The sequence below is a fragment of the Orbicella faveolata genome, unplaced genomic scaffold (assembly GCF_042242905.1).
Source record: "Orbicella faveolata isolate gen_17 unplaced genomic scaffold, um_ofav_v1 contig_48, whole genome shotgun sequence".
Lineage (NCBI taxonomy): Eukaryota > Metazoa > Cnidaria > Anthozoa > Scleractinia > Merulinidae > Orbicella > Orbicella faveolata.
Window position 1 is genome coordinate 10,294,552 of NW_028301578.1, and position 13,657 is coordinate 10,308,208.

The 13,657-nt window shown below is 37.1% G+C and overlaps 2 long non-coding RNA genes across 2 annotated transcripts; both read left to right on the forward strand.

Moving 5' to 3' along the window:
- Positions 1–814: 814 nt before the first annotated feature.
- On the forward strand, positions 815–3,468 carry LOC149096479 (uncharacterized). Its single transcript, XR_016204443.1, has 2 exons — positions 815–1,611; positions 3,372–3,468. It is a non-coding gene; the product is annotated as an uncharacterized LOC149096479 (long non-coding RNA).
- Positions 3,469–6,029: 2,561 nt separating this feature from the next.
- On the forward strand, positions 6,030–7,730 carry LOC149096480 (uncharacterized). The gene is made up of 2 exons (XR_016204450.1): positions 6,030–6,524; positions 6,854–7,730. It is a non-coding gene; the product is annotated as an uncharacterized LOC149096480 (long non-coding RNA).
- The last annotated feature ends 5,927 nt before the right edge of the window (positions 7,731–13,657 follow it).

The following is a 13,657-nucleotide window of genomic DNA, read 5'->3' on the forward strand; positions in this document are numbered from 1 at the left end:
CGCATGCACTTCATTGAGCAGTGCACTTGATCGAAAACGTTTTGTACAATGCACCCTGTAATTATTCGCTTAGACGTTTTGCGATGATTTCGTTTTCTAAAGCCAGTATTGTCAGTTTGGGTGTCTGGGTGTTTCATTATTTCTCAATGACTTGAACGGATGCAGACCAGTTCATCCCTTTAGAAATTCGATTGAGCAATTCTTGGAAAAATAAAGAAAAACAAGAACAGAAAAAGTTGAGATGCTCGAAAAACTAGGATCGGTACCTTTAAATTCGAAAAAAAATGGTATTTTCTTGAGCAAAGTTTAGTCAACGAATTAAATTAAGCGATTGTTGCCGACAACAACGTCACTTTGAGAGGTATGTAGCTTCATCGATCATTTGTTACGATTGAAAATAAATTCTCAGTTTAAAGGAATCTGATTTCGCGCCACTAGAATATTGTGAATACACGATAGCATTCACAATATTCCCAATATTCTAGTGGCACGAAATCAGTTTCCTTTAACTAAGGGTAATCAATCAAATGCAAGATAAACGTGCCACCAATTGTAAACAAATCAGCCCTGTGTTTCGAATCTACTGACTGATATGCAACGGGTAATATAAATTAACAGGTCAAAGTGAGTAAAAAGTATTCATTATTCCCATACGAATTTCCGCACTAATAAAGGGACAAAGACCCAACAAATATCTCAAGAAGGAATATTACTGGGTTGTGTTGGTCTTTCTTATTTCAGACAATTAGGTGACGTGGTTCCTAGTTGTACTACTTATTCATACTTTAATTTAAGTAATAGTTTAAGTAATAGCGGAGCTCCGGCGGAGCCCCATACCCATATAGGGGAGAAAAGGAAACCCATGAATTGATTTTCTCATGGTTATCATGGCTAGCGGTATTGCTCGTGGGCGCGTACGCACGACGGCGACGACGACGGAGTCGCGCAAGATGGCGGCCATACTCCAGCTAATAGGTTGACAGAGACATGCACCCTCAGTTGGTAGCGGGTGAATGCCATTTTTCTTGGCGGGATTTTTAAAGAAAAACGATAGCGGAGGTTGATTTAATATTTTTAAGACAGGGTTGCGCTGAAGCAAAAGACAGAAAGCAAGAATTAACAGGCAAAGAAGTAGCGAAGAATATCGCGAAAAAGACTGAGCGGGCCAGCGCTGGGGAAGGAGGCGAAACAGTACTGAACAATGCCGTGAATTATAGCTAGTCAAGGGCTAGAGAAAGGAGGTGAAATAATACCGAACAATGCCGTGAACCAAAGCTAACGAGGGCTATAGAAAGGAGGCGAAAGTACCCGACAAATTGATTCAGAAGACTGCCGAACTCCCCATGGCCAAGTTCAAAATTCGCGCGAACGTGATGCTGTGCAGCCGTGCAAGAAAATTCAAAAGTCACCTGATTTGGTCAGGTGATGAACATTAGAGAAATCAAACGTACCCGAGTGTTTTAGAGAAATTGCAAAACACTAAACGTAGTGGAAAGAAGTGGTTGATTCGTTGATCTATCGAAAATATAACTTCAGTTTAGTCTTCACAACTTTTGCTGCAAGTTTCTGCCTGAAAGATTTACACTGGCCGAACTGAATTGCCAACTTGCGGTAAGTGACTTTTGTTGTTGCGTTTGGTATGAAAATTAACAAGTTTCCTCGGCGATATAAGCTTATTTTCAATTGGAATCCATTAAAAGTCTTCCTTATTTGAAGCCATGCTGTAAGAGATTTTCAAAATTGCATCGTTTTAATTTCGCTCGTCTCTAAACAATAACACGTGGGTCGCTTTGGAGGTTGCTGTAAGTTGTAAACAAATTATGTTTTCTATCGATTTTCGTCGTCAATTTAAGCTTATAACCTCACATCTAAAAATAAGCTTAACCAAAATCGTACTTGTAAACACGGCCGGGCGAGTTTTGAAGTTTTTTTCTGATTTAGTTAGCACTGCCGCTTCGTAGACTGCTAAAATTTGTTCTTCTGTTGTTGAAAACTGAACCAAGAAAGGTCTACAAACCATTTTAAGCCGAAGCGAACAGGATTTGCTAAATTTACTTTTGTTCCTATGTGAATATTTGCATATTGTGATTACAAAGTATGGAGATTTCCTCGTTTTGTTAGTTCAATTTATTCGGTTTGGCGAAATGCTTTTGTGAATTCCGAGGTTAAATTGGTTGAAGACTGGTAAAGCTACTGCCAATGAAATTAATAATAATAACTTAATATGGAAATGTTCCAAAAAAGTGAGATAGTACTAATTGACTCGGTAAATTGAACAGTGTAATAGAAGTTCTTGCCCTGACCATTTCTCAGTAATAAGAAGAACTTTTACATACATATATACATAATTTAGTTGGAGAGAGTGCTTTCCTATCTCCACTCTCTCTCTCTCTCTCTCTCTCTTTACTCTCTTCTTCACACTAATTTTTTATTTACTAACTTATTAAATGAATGTCACTGACTGTTTTCCTTGTTGTGCATGCATACTTTTTTGCTGGTCGAAGAAAGTTTCAGTTTCTTCCTGGCTGTACAGTTTCCTTTCTCCTGTCCTGTACCAATTTGTTTGTGATATAACTTCGTGAATTCTCTATTCTCCTTAAATTTTATCTCATCAGGTTGATAGAATGCACTCTCAGAGTGTTCCATCATTGTCTTCAGTCGCTACAATTTTCCGGAAAAAAGCAATAGTTTTCTTAATTTCCTTTTACTTTGTGTTAGGACTTTTTAGCCTGCCTGTAATTGGCCCATGGGCATTACGGGAGAATAATTTTCAAGTAAAGAATTACATTCGTTTTAGTGTTGAGTATTTTAAATTGTTATGAATTAGGCATTTCTTTTTATTTTTTATATTTTTTTATTTTAGTCCCACGCAATGTTTTATGGTTTTACCGAGGTATACCATGTAAATGTAAATAATGCAATGGAATTGGCGAATCAGAGTGTGCATTATATCGGCTTTAAACACAAACCACATATTATAAATGACTCGTGTAAATGATATTTTTATTACAGAGAACTGGACAGGGCAAGAACTTCTCCTTCTTTTGTGAATTTATATATTAATTCCTCTCAGTGCTGTCAAAATGTCTCAGGAACCTTCATTTCTGATAATCTATTATTTTCCACCATACCTACAGCACAGAAGCTCACCAAATCCTAACTGATAACTAACATGTGTGTATCTCTAGCCTTTGCTGTGTGCTACATGTATATTCTGTTATCCTGCCTTAACTGCTAGGAAAAATTTTGGCAGAGCTGTTTCAACAGTTTCACTTAAATTGATTTCCAGTAACAGCGCTACATGTAGCAGTGTTATTGAGTGTGAACTTTATGGGGGATTTTAAATTTTTATTTTTTTTTTATGATTACAGACGACAACAAATATACATGTGTATACATAACCTGATGTTGGTGTTGGTTACAAACTGTAGTTCATAATAGTCATCCTATTACAGGTAAGGGGGAAAAGTTCAGAGAGTTTAGAACATTTCTTCCCCCAGCACACCTTCTGTCTATAGGTGCAATAATTGAGAGGTTATATATATGTACGAAGAGTAATGTAAAGTTACTGTATAAACTTAGCATTAAAATCTGACATTTGAATGCCTCCTTTGCTAAAATTAGTCATGATTTAATTGTTATCACTCCCTGTGAATTCATAGAGATTCCAGAGGCAATTATAACCTAATGTGGAAGTCCTGTCTTCAAGTGAGGGAAAATGACACAAAAGAGTTACAATGAAAGTAAAGAGAATTGTGAATGTTGATATGGTGTACATTATACATCTTGTAAAGGCATTTGGTGAGTGCCAAAGGCATAACATTTCATGTATTGCTTTTTCAGGACAAATTATATAACAGTGACGTTTTAAAAGGTAAAAGTAAAAGTACATTGTCCAGGCAGCATCAGTTTATGGACAGCATATGCAGACGGTAAGAGGAACTGTAAGCACTACCATGTAAGTTAGTTTTATGCTTATGACTTCTTGTTCTTGAATTTTGTGTCATTTCATCACAAGAATAGATAACGAAAGATGCAATAGTTGTTGCAATATATTTTTGAAGGAAAACTTATAAGTCTGCCTATGCTGGATAACAGCCATGTGTAAACTGAATGTGAAGCAAACAATATGTTAAATATGGGGCAACCCTAAAACCCAGAAACCGGAATCCGGAATCTGGAACCAAAAATCGGAATCCAGAAACTGGAAACCGGAATCCGCAAATCAAAGAAAATAAGTTCTTCAAGTACGCGAAAATTATTTTGCTTAGCTTTTCGACTGTAAAAAGTAAGCTGCCAAGCAAAAAGGACCTCAAACTTAACCTTGTTTGAAACAAAAATTCCCCGTCTGTTGAAATTGTGCAACCGTTATTTTTAGTGAGGGCTATGATTATGAGAATCTGAGTAAAGTGCATCTTAATTTTATTCCAAGCACCTCGAGAGTGTCTAAAATAAGCTTGCTGGTAATTGCCATTTTGTTTAATAAGTGATCTTCAATTTACCGGAAGTATAAATTTATCCTTTATGTCTAGTACATACTGAACAAGATAGAAAATGTCATAGAGAACAGGATATCCATCAGTGGCAGCCCCCTGTACATTGACGGTCATGCCCCCCAATTTCGAAGTCCAAGGGCTAACCCGTCTGGTCTAAATATGAAATTTGATTTTTCCAACAGATACGAGACCAATTCCAGATTAACACAATTTCCACACATACTGTGACAAATCAGCATTTCATATTCTTGGCGACCATCATATTAAAACAATTTGTAGAAATGTTGCACACTTACTTCCGTCTGCTTCTCACTTGCTGACAGATCAGACCACATGCTGTTCAAAGATGCTAAAAGACTGCCAGAAACTCACTGCAATAGCCTATAATAGCTTGTTGTTAATGTGCTGCTCACCAGTCTTCTCAGAGCAATTTGATCTAGACAAGAACCGGGCTCTCACCAGGGCCAGCTTGAACAAAAGATGGGTAACTTAGCCTATGAGCAGGCTCTCGTGTTTGGGCTGGGGGTGTGATTGGCAAAGCCGCATGAAGGCTCTTGGTGACATGCCAATGCAGAAAAACACTAGACACCTATTTAGCCTGCTCAGACAATAGAGACAGATCCTAGAGCCTGCTCGCAGGCTATGAGTAACTCTATCCACCCAAAAAATCAGTAACCCTGACTGGATAGTGATGTACCGAATGAATAGCTTTATGCAGCTTTTGAACAACGGGGCCAGATATATAGCTAAGGGTTGTTCAGAACTAGTCAATAATTTTTTAGCAATTACAGTCTGTGGCTGAAGTAAAGCCAAGAAAATAAATAACAACAAAATGATTTTTGCTCATATTTATTTATTAGACATTGCTGAAGTGAATTATTTCTATCATCATTCATAATATCTGGATTCCAGATTCTGGTTTTTGGTTCCGGATTCTGGATTCCAGATTCTGGATTCCGGATTTCGGTTTCCAAATTCAGTGTTTTAGGGTTGCCCCAGATGATGTATGTGCATATGTTAATCTTGAATAATCTGAAATTTCAGAGAGTTTAAAAATATCATATCATATCTGTGATGGTTCTGAGGTGGAGGGCTGTTACATGTACATGCAAATGTCTCATGCACGATTTTTCACTCATTATGATTCAGGTGCAAATAGTTTCTGTATCTGTTGATGTGCAACAATCTACACCAATATTTCAACCTAATAATGTACAGTGTATATTAATTAACCAAATTATGCTGTTTGTTTTTAGTTGGCCAGTGCTACTACATAGTAATGTGATGTTGAAGTGCACAAATTTACAAACATGCCCAGTGTCAACTTGTCAAATACATGTATATGAACTGGCCAGACAGTGTAGATTACAAAATTCCCTGAAAGGTAAGATGTTTCTTAAACATTGTTTTGTAATTAATGATTTCTCAGACATTGTTTTCTTCAAGAAAAGATTCATACCCCACATGGAGGTTTTTTCTCTATTAGAGCTCTTGATTCCTGATACTTTAATTTGGTATTTCTTAAGACTGGCCGTGAATGGGTGTTGGGTGTGAATATCTTCTGGAACTGCACATTCATTCATTGAATAGGCAAGAACATCAGTATTTATCCTGACAAACTCTGATTTTCTTCTGGAAGCTGAACTCATATACAGTTGTACAGTTATATGTACAACCAAACAGCCTGGATGACCCTGTGATTGGGACTGTGCACATTGTTGTAACCCTCAATGTTCCAGTTGTTTGTTTGAAGCAAATTGCATTTGCTCTCGAAAGCAAGTGGCGAAGTTCATAACAGTTATGTAAGTTTGCTTTGTATCTCAGGGCAGAGCCTGCCACAGTGAAAGTTGGAGTACCAACCCCTAGCATTTGATTCACTACTAACACTCAGTAAACAGCTAACAATGAAGTACACTGTATATCAAAGAAAGGAATTACATGCCTGTTCCTGTCAGTCAATATATGAACAGGTTACAGATGGGGAGCCTGTATTAAAACATCAAAGATTTTCAAAGCAACCATGGCCTGGTGAGACATTTCTGAGGTAATATAAATTTAAGGTCCTTATGATTGCTTATAGGCATTGATTTTTATTGTAAACAATATCTTACTGAGTGTATTTTTCTTGTGTGCTAATTGTTGGAGAACACAGAGGTCACTGTTATGACAGAGATATTAATTTGTGAAAAGTTCTATAAACAAATGCATCTGGGAACAAATTAATTTATCATGGATGCAGCTTCTGAGAGATCCCCAATATTAATGGAACATACACTGTTCATACAGTACATGTAAAAGAGTTTAGTAATTCATTACTTATGATTGTAATGCTTTGTTTGGTTTCTCTGTATTTACAGACAACTTGATGGGATTATAAATTCTGCACCAAGTTCATTGAATAAACTGACTTGGAGGTTCAGTTCTGCAACCCATCCTGTTTGTAGTAATATCATAGCTGCAACATTGTGACAGACACACTGCATTACATTATTAAGAAACACATATTAACTAATTATTTTTAAGTGCCTGTTAATTTAATCAGTTTTTCTTAGAGATAATTTACTCATGGTTTATTTAAATAATTGGCTTTTTGGCTTTAAAATGATATTTATTGAGCTTTTAAATCAATTTTGTGATAATCTGCATTGGACATGGCATAAATTGATATTTTGCCAACACGAAATGGAGAACTGGGTCTTAAGCGAAGTTGCAGGATTAGCATTTTTGTAGAAAGAAAGGGTTGAGAAATTTGTGACGTACACATTCTACAGACAGCCTTGCCATTCGCAATGTCCGATAAGGTTAATTTGTTCCATTCTGTTGTAGAAATAGTGTTCTCTAATTTATAAATTATTTCAATCTGTTGTTTAAACGATTGCCTTATAACCCCATGTCCGGCTTTGGTGCATGTAGGATATTGATGTATTTTTTATCCATTTTGCTGTAAATTATCTTAATTGATGTGTCAATCAAAACATATCTTGGATATGCTGGGCTCTTCTGACAAATGTACCTATGCCTCATAACCTTTGAGTGCATTTGGTTGTGTAGTGCAGACAAAATACATGTACATAATATAACTTCCTCTTAGCTCACTGATAATTCTTGGTATAATTTAATCATAGCAAAATTAATCAATGGAACCCAATCGCAGCTCTTGTAGTCCACAATGCCAGTCGAGAAAAAGAACAAATCACATTGAAATTGAATAATAAAATTATTATTAGAAGCCTATGCAAGTATTCATGATCAGCAAAAAAAAAATATCGTAATTACCATTCATGCGAGGGTGATTTTGCTTATTGCAAACCCTTCCAGCAGGAGGAGACTCCATACAATAGTGAAGATGGCTAAATGTATCTTTGGGGACAAGTTAGAAAACAAAACTTTCCAACTTTTCACATATGTATACTGTTTTGGTATTTTTGTGAGATTTCATTTGGTAGAGATTCAGGGACTGAGTATATTGTAACCACTGCATTTCAATCAGTCCCGACAACAACAAAAATGTGTAAACTTCTTGTGTGTGGGAGTCCCCATGTTAACTAAGGAAGAATATAATGATTAATGACAATGCCTTGTCTTTCTGAATAAGGTAGGAAAGAACAAGAAATGCCACCAAAAAGCACAGAAGACAGTTCAGTTATGTGATCAAGATTTTTGTTAGCTTCCCAGAAATCCTTGAAATCGTGGCTCTATATTTCATAATCACACCATCTTACACCTCGATCTGCTGAAGTAATACTAGTTCGTGCTGAAAGTATTAAATCATTCGCAATTTACCTCATACATGTTGGATTATTTTCATTAGTAACAACATTCCGAAAAATAACTGAGGAGCTCCGCTTTTAGGCTGGCCTAAATCTATATATTAATTTAACTTACCCCGGTATACTTGTGCACTTTTCTGTGGCGTTAACATGGACAGCGTACATATCCACAAGATAGCATTCATGATCTTCTAGAGACGTTCCTGTGCCAACAATGAAAATAGAAGAAATTAGCATACCAAGTTCTACAAAATAGACTGTTGATACAGAAAGTGCAAATCTAGCAGAACGCCCACACAACAAATCAGACTTGCGTCTGGTGTATAGAACAACGGAAGTATTGTTATAGAATAATAATGAATAATCACTGCAACATTACCGCGGAGACAAAAAGCAGCCCACCTGAATCTCAAACGTTAGTTTTTACCCAAGATTTTACCGTAAACAGATCAACGTCCCCAGATATAAACAACTCTAGTTCGCGCGTGTCAACGAAACGTGACGCGAAAAGACCAGCTAGTTTCAACTATGACGCTCGGAAAGGTCCTTACGTATATACCACACTGCTACCTTTAATAGCGGAGCTCCGGCGGCCTGAAGGGCCGCCAAGCGGAGCCCCATACTCATATAGGAAAGAAAAGGAAACCCATGAGTTGATTTTCTCATGGTTATCATGGCTAGCGGTATTGCTCGTGGGCGCGCACGCACGACGACGACGACGACGGCGGAGTTGCCCAACATGGCGGCCATACTCCAAATAATAGGTTGACAGAGACATGCACCCTTGGTTTACTGTGTACTTCTTTGATATTGGACATCCATGTTATGATCAATTTACACCTGTCAAAACAAGGTATCCGCTGACCAGTATCACGTGACCATATTGCGGGCTCAGATTTACAGCTCCTCGAGGTCACGTGTTTTCTTGAAGTTGACCGCTGACTAAGTTCTGGTTGTCGATTGGATCGCGGGCTCATATTGGGTTAGCGTGTTGGAAACAGGGCAGGATTGCTCGGAAGCCGGTTTACGCTAACCCAGGATTAAAAGTTAATGGAATTATAACTTTTTCTTCTATACAAATGTTTTTTGCTGTTTTGTTTTGTGTATATGTTGATTATTAAAACTCAAAACAGAAGACCAAACAATATACAGAAACCTCACTGCAAAGTTACAAAACTCAAATCAAAACTCTACCTTTTTCTGGGTTAGCTTAATCGGGCTTTGAACAACCCGGCCCAGGAGCTACGCTTTTAGGCTGGCCTAAATCTATATATTAGAATCTTTTGTTTCCCAGATGCGAAACCGTCATATTGTGGGAATTAGGTGACCCCGTTTTGGCAATGTGCCGACGAAAACACAACCAAAAGATTAATTGCAGGATAACATCACAAACAGATCTTGGAGCTCATTCTGATCCGCCAGTCGACTTGCTAGATCGAACATACACAGACGGGATGTGTTATGATAGTTTACAATAGTATTTTTAATAAATGAAGTATATTAAACACACTCATCTCACCATGTTCATATATGAAGTCATTTTAAAATTAAAATTCTGTAAGTGAAGCAAGACATTATTCGTAATTAATTAAATGCTGCCTTCAGTGAGGAATTTAGACATTCTGCTCACGTTGTCATCTGTGACTATCGTTCAGAGGTAAGAATATTTGGCTTCTGTGGTTTAAAGACTCGTCTTTTAACTTTTATTTCTGTAATTAAGTTATATTAAGATTCAAGAATGTAGCTAATGAAATTGCTATTAATGAACCACATGCTGCTTGGTAAAAATCGAATTATTCTTAGTCATGAATTTCGTGGTTATCTAGAGCAGCGTGTCGAAAGTGTTTCGAGAATTCAGCTTCGGCTTTAACTATTGTTCTGCTTTGTAACAGATGTTTCAACAAGATTATATCAGCTCTTTGAGTGAATCGAGTTAAAAAGGGGGAAGAAACAACGATTTGGTAGAAAGTAATAGCTACAGGACCATGACTTGATGTTTAATATGCATAAAAAGGAGACGGTACAGTATTGGCCTAGAGCATTACTCAAGACAAATTCATTTGTCATTTAAAGGAATGTTTTCGTCAGTAACTTTTCTCGCCAGTCTATCCTAATTATGGTTGTGTGCCATATGGAATTCTGGTTGAGTAGCTATATCTCTTGTTATATTCAGGATGTCAAAACCTAACTGTGTGCTAAATCTGGTTCCATTGCCATTTATACCTTCAGAAATATAACTAATAAATTATTTTCACCGGTAAAAGCCTTTGAGCCAGGCCTTAAACTACTTGAGTCGTTCACCTGCGTACTTGGTTTGCTGATTTAGAATTTGGTATTTGAAACTTTAATTATCTATGCAAATTTAACAAGAACCATCAAGTGCTTTACCAGCGAAACGCAATCTTTACTATCCCAAGTAAAGGGTTCCTTAGCTGCAAAATCGTCAACAAACTAAGTTTAAATTCTCTCTTTTTACTCACCCAGGTAGATTTTCAGAACGAGGATAATATACCAACTTGCATACATCTACTTACATTCTTTGGATAAGTTCCCGGAATCATCCAGATGAAAAGCGCCTTGATTGTACTTTTGGAAGCTCGGAAACCGAAACTCTTCGTCCTTGAAAAAACACTTAATGTGCAGTAATGACAGATTTCACTTTTAACTTATACTTATCTATAGCTCATTTTACGCTTCGGAGTTTTTCCCGTTTTTTTTTTTTTTTTTTTTTTTTTTTTTTTCAGCCAGGGAGCATAATTAGCAGCGGTTGTGCCATTTCCTCTTTCAAGTTACACGAAGCTCCGTGAAATAAATATGAGCTCTTTTGTCAAGCTCACCGTTCTTGTTTTAGCGGCAGTAGCAATTGGTACCAACCAGAATTGCGTCATTGCGTGTGGAAAAGGAGGTGGAGGTGGTTCTTGTGAGTATGCCTGTTATTCCTTCAATCAATTACAATATTCAGAGAGAAAGCCACATCAGCCTTAGCTTATAGTATTCACGTGCGTCCTTCATCCTAGTTGGAATTTTGAGATGTTGGTTTTTGTGGAGGGAGGAAAACCAGAGAACCCAGAGAAAAAACTTTCGGAGCCGAAGGCCAGAACCGATAACAAACTCAACCCACATATGGCATCGGTCCTGAATCGATCAAGGGCAACTTTGTTGGGAGGCGAGCTCTCTCACCACTGTGCCATCCCTGCTCCTGATTGATATTTTATTGTACTGCACTGTATGTGTTTAAATTATTTATTGTATCCAGAAACATAAAGGAAAGGGTCTCGATTGGGCTACAAGGAACATTAAATAAGATGTAATGTAAGCCACCAAATGACATCACATTGATTGCCAATTTTTGGCAGTAAATTTGGTCCCGTATTGATCAGTATTCCGGCTTGGAGGTGTTCAGTGATGAAAAAGTTAGCCCTGATCAGCTGTCCCATAAATGGCAATCGCAGGAGATATTTGTGATTAGGATATACAGCCTGGTTATAAACGATTTTGTAACCCAACACGAGCAGAATTATCACCCAGTATTGACCTATTATGACCAGCAGCTGTAAAGCCTTGGTCAAACGGTGCATGATAGTCGATGATAGTTGATGATACGATCGCCTATCATGCACCGTTTGACCAAGGCTTAAAAGTAAACGAGGCCCTTTTCGTCTAAGGGTGTTTGAAATTCATTGCAATTCCGCCGGGTTTTGAGTGAGGAACGTTCGTAATACACACAACAACGAAACAAATCGTCAACTGGCGATCGATAGTGTGAAAATCCAACACTCTTCTTTATACAGAACTTTAATTTTTGCCTATATAAATCTCAAAAGTAGATCGAAGTTGTTAATTAGCCACTTTGTGCCGTTTGTGCACGTTGAGAACCATTCGGATTCCGGCATTTCCGAGAAATCTAAATTAGTATCACTTTCTGTACGTGTCACATTATTCAATAATCATCCGAGCTTGTCCGTGTGAGGAACGTTGCTAGTGCAAGCTACTGGCGTGGGAAAGAAGGGGAAGGAGCGCCAGATTTAGGTAGTGGGCTTTCCGCATAATCACCCACCAATTTACTTGTAATCCGATTTCACCAACTATCTATTACTGTCAATTCGTTCACCGATCAAAAACTAGTGCGAGCTTCTCGGCATGAATGACTTCTTGCGCGAGTCGAATCAATGTTACTGAAGTGTGAAACATTAGCAATATCACGAGGTTTATATCTTAGCATGGAAATGCATGCTACTCCGCGAAAAGCTCGAAAAGTGGGAATAAAAAGAACGAATACAACTGAACTTCAGTTTCTGCAGGTTGTGCGATATCAAGTCCAACGCAAGAAAGAAGAGTGTTTCCGATTCCTCCCTTACCAAAACAGCTGTATTTTTAAACTGATTTTAAACTGTTTTGAACGTATTTTAACGATTTAAACAGTATTTTGAAGTCACTATAGGGTATTTTTGTGCTATTTTATACAAAATTCAAAATTTTGCTTCTTGTTTGTAATGTATTTCAAGTATAGTTAAAACCTACTTCATGACATTGGAGTGATTTTCACTCTGGTTTTAACGTAGTTTGAGCTCAAAACAGGGTTTAAATAGGGGATTTAAAATCTATTTTAATACTATGGCCACAAAAATTTCGTTCAAACAGTTTAAAAATTCTAGTTAAACCCTGTTTTGAAAGTTATGTTGGCAATGGCCGTAGGTTTAAAAAGTATTTGACAAATTTTCAGTGTTAAAATAGTCTTTAAATAGGATATTTAAAATGTAGTTGATATGTCAAGAACATAAAATATGTTTTAAATAAGAAGTTTAAAACCTATTTGAGATAGCAATTCATATTATAAGCTTTAAAATACAACCAAAACAGTCTGTTTTAAACATATTTTAAGTTTTAATCAGGCGAGTATACTATTTAAATAGTAGTTTTAAATAATGACAATAATGTCTACCTTAAAAACAGATTTTAAATACACTATTTTTGCACTATTTATAAATCTAGCCCAATGGAAATTTATAATTCAATCAACATAATTTGCATCCCCTTTTTGAAAACTGCTTTAGTGTGTAAGCTTTTAAGACTCTCTCAATATCAAAATCAATCAAAAATTTAGCCAAGCCAAAAACATGAATCTGTGGACAAACAAACCTTTTCGCAAAATAGCACTCTCTTGCCGCCCTGCATGTACATGTATTCCTGTCTTTCTTTTTTTTTTCGAAGCATCAAGCACAGTTTATAACCAAAATGGCAGGCAAAGACTGAACAACTCCAGGACTTCCCAGAGGAGTTTTTCGATAGGCGTTAAAGTAAATCCCAGTCTTCTCTAAAAGGACATGGTCACAGATACCATGTTTGTTCACAAGTGAGGTTCAGGTTGAGAGCATGTGCTAGGCTGCATGT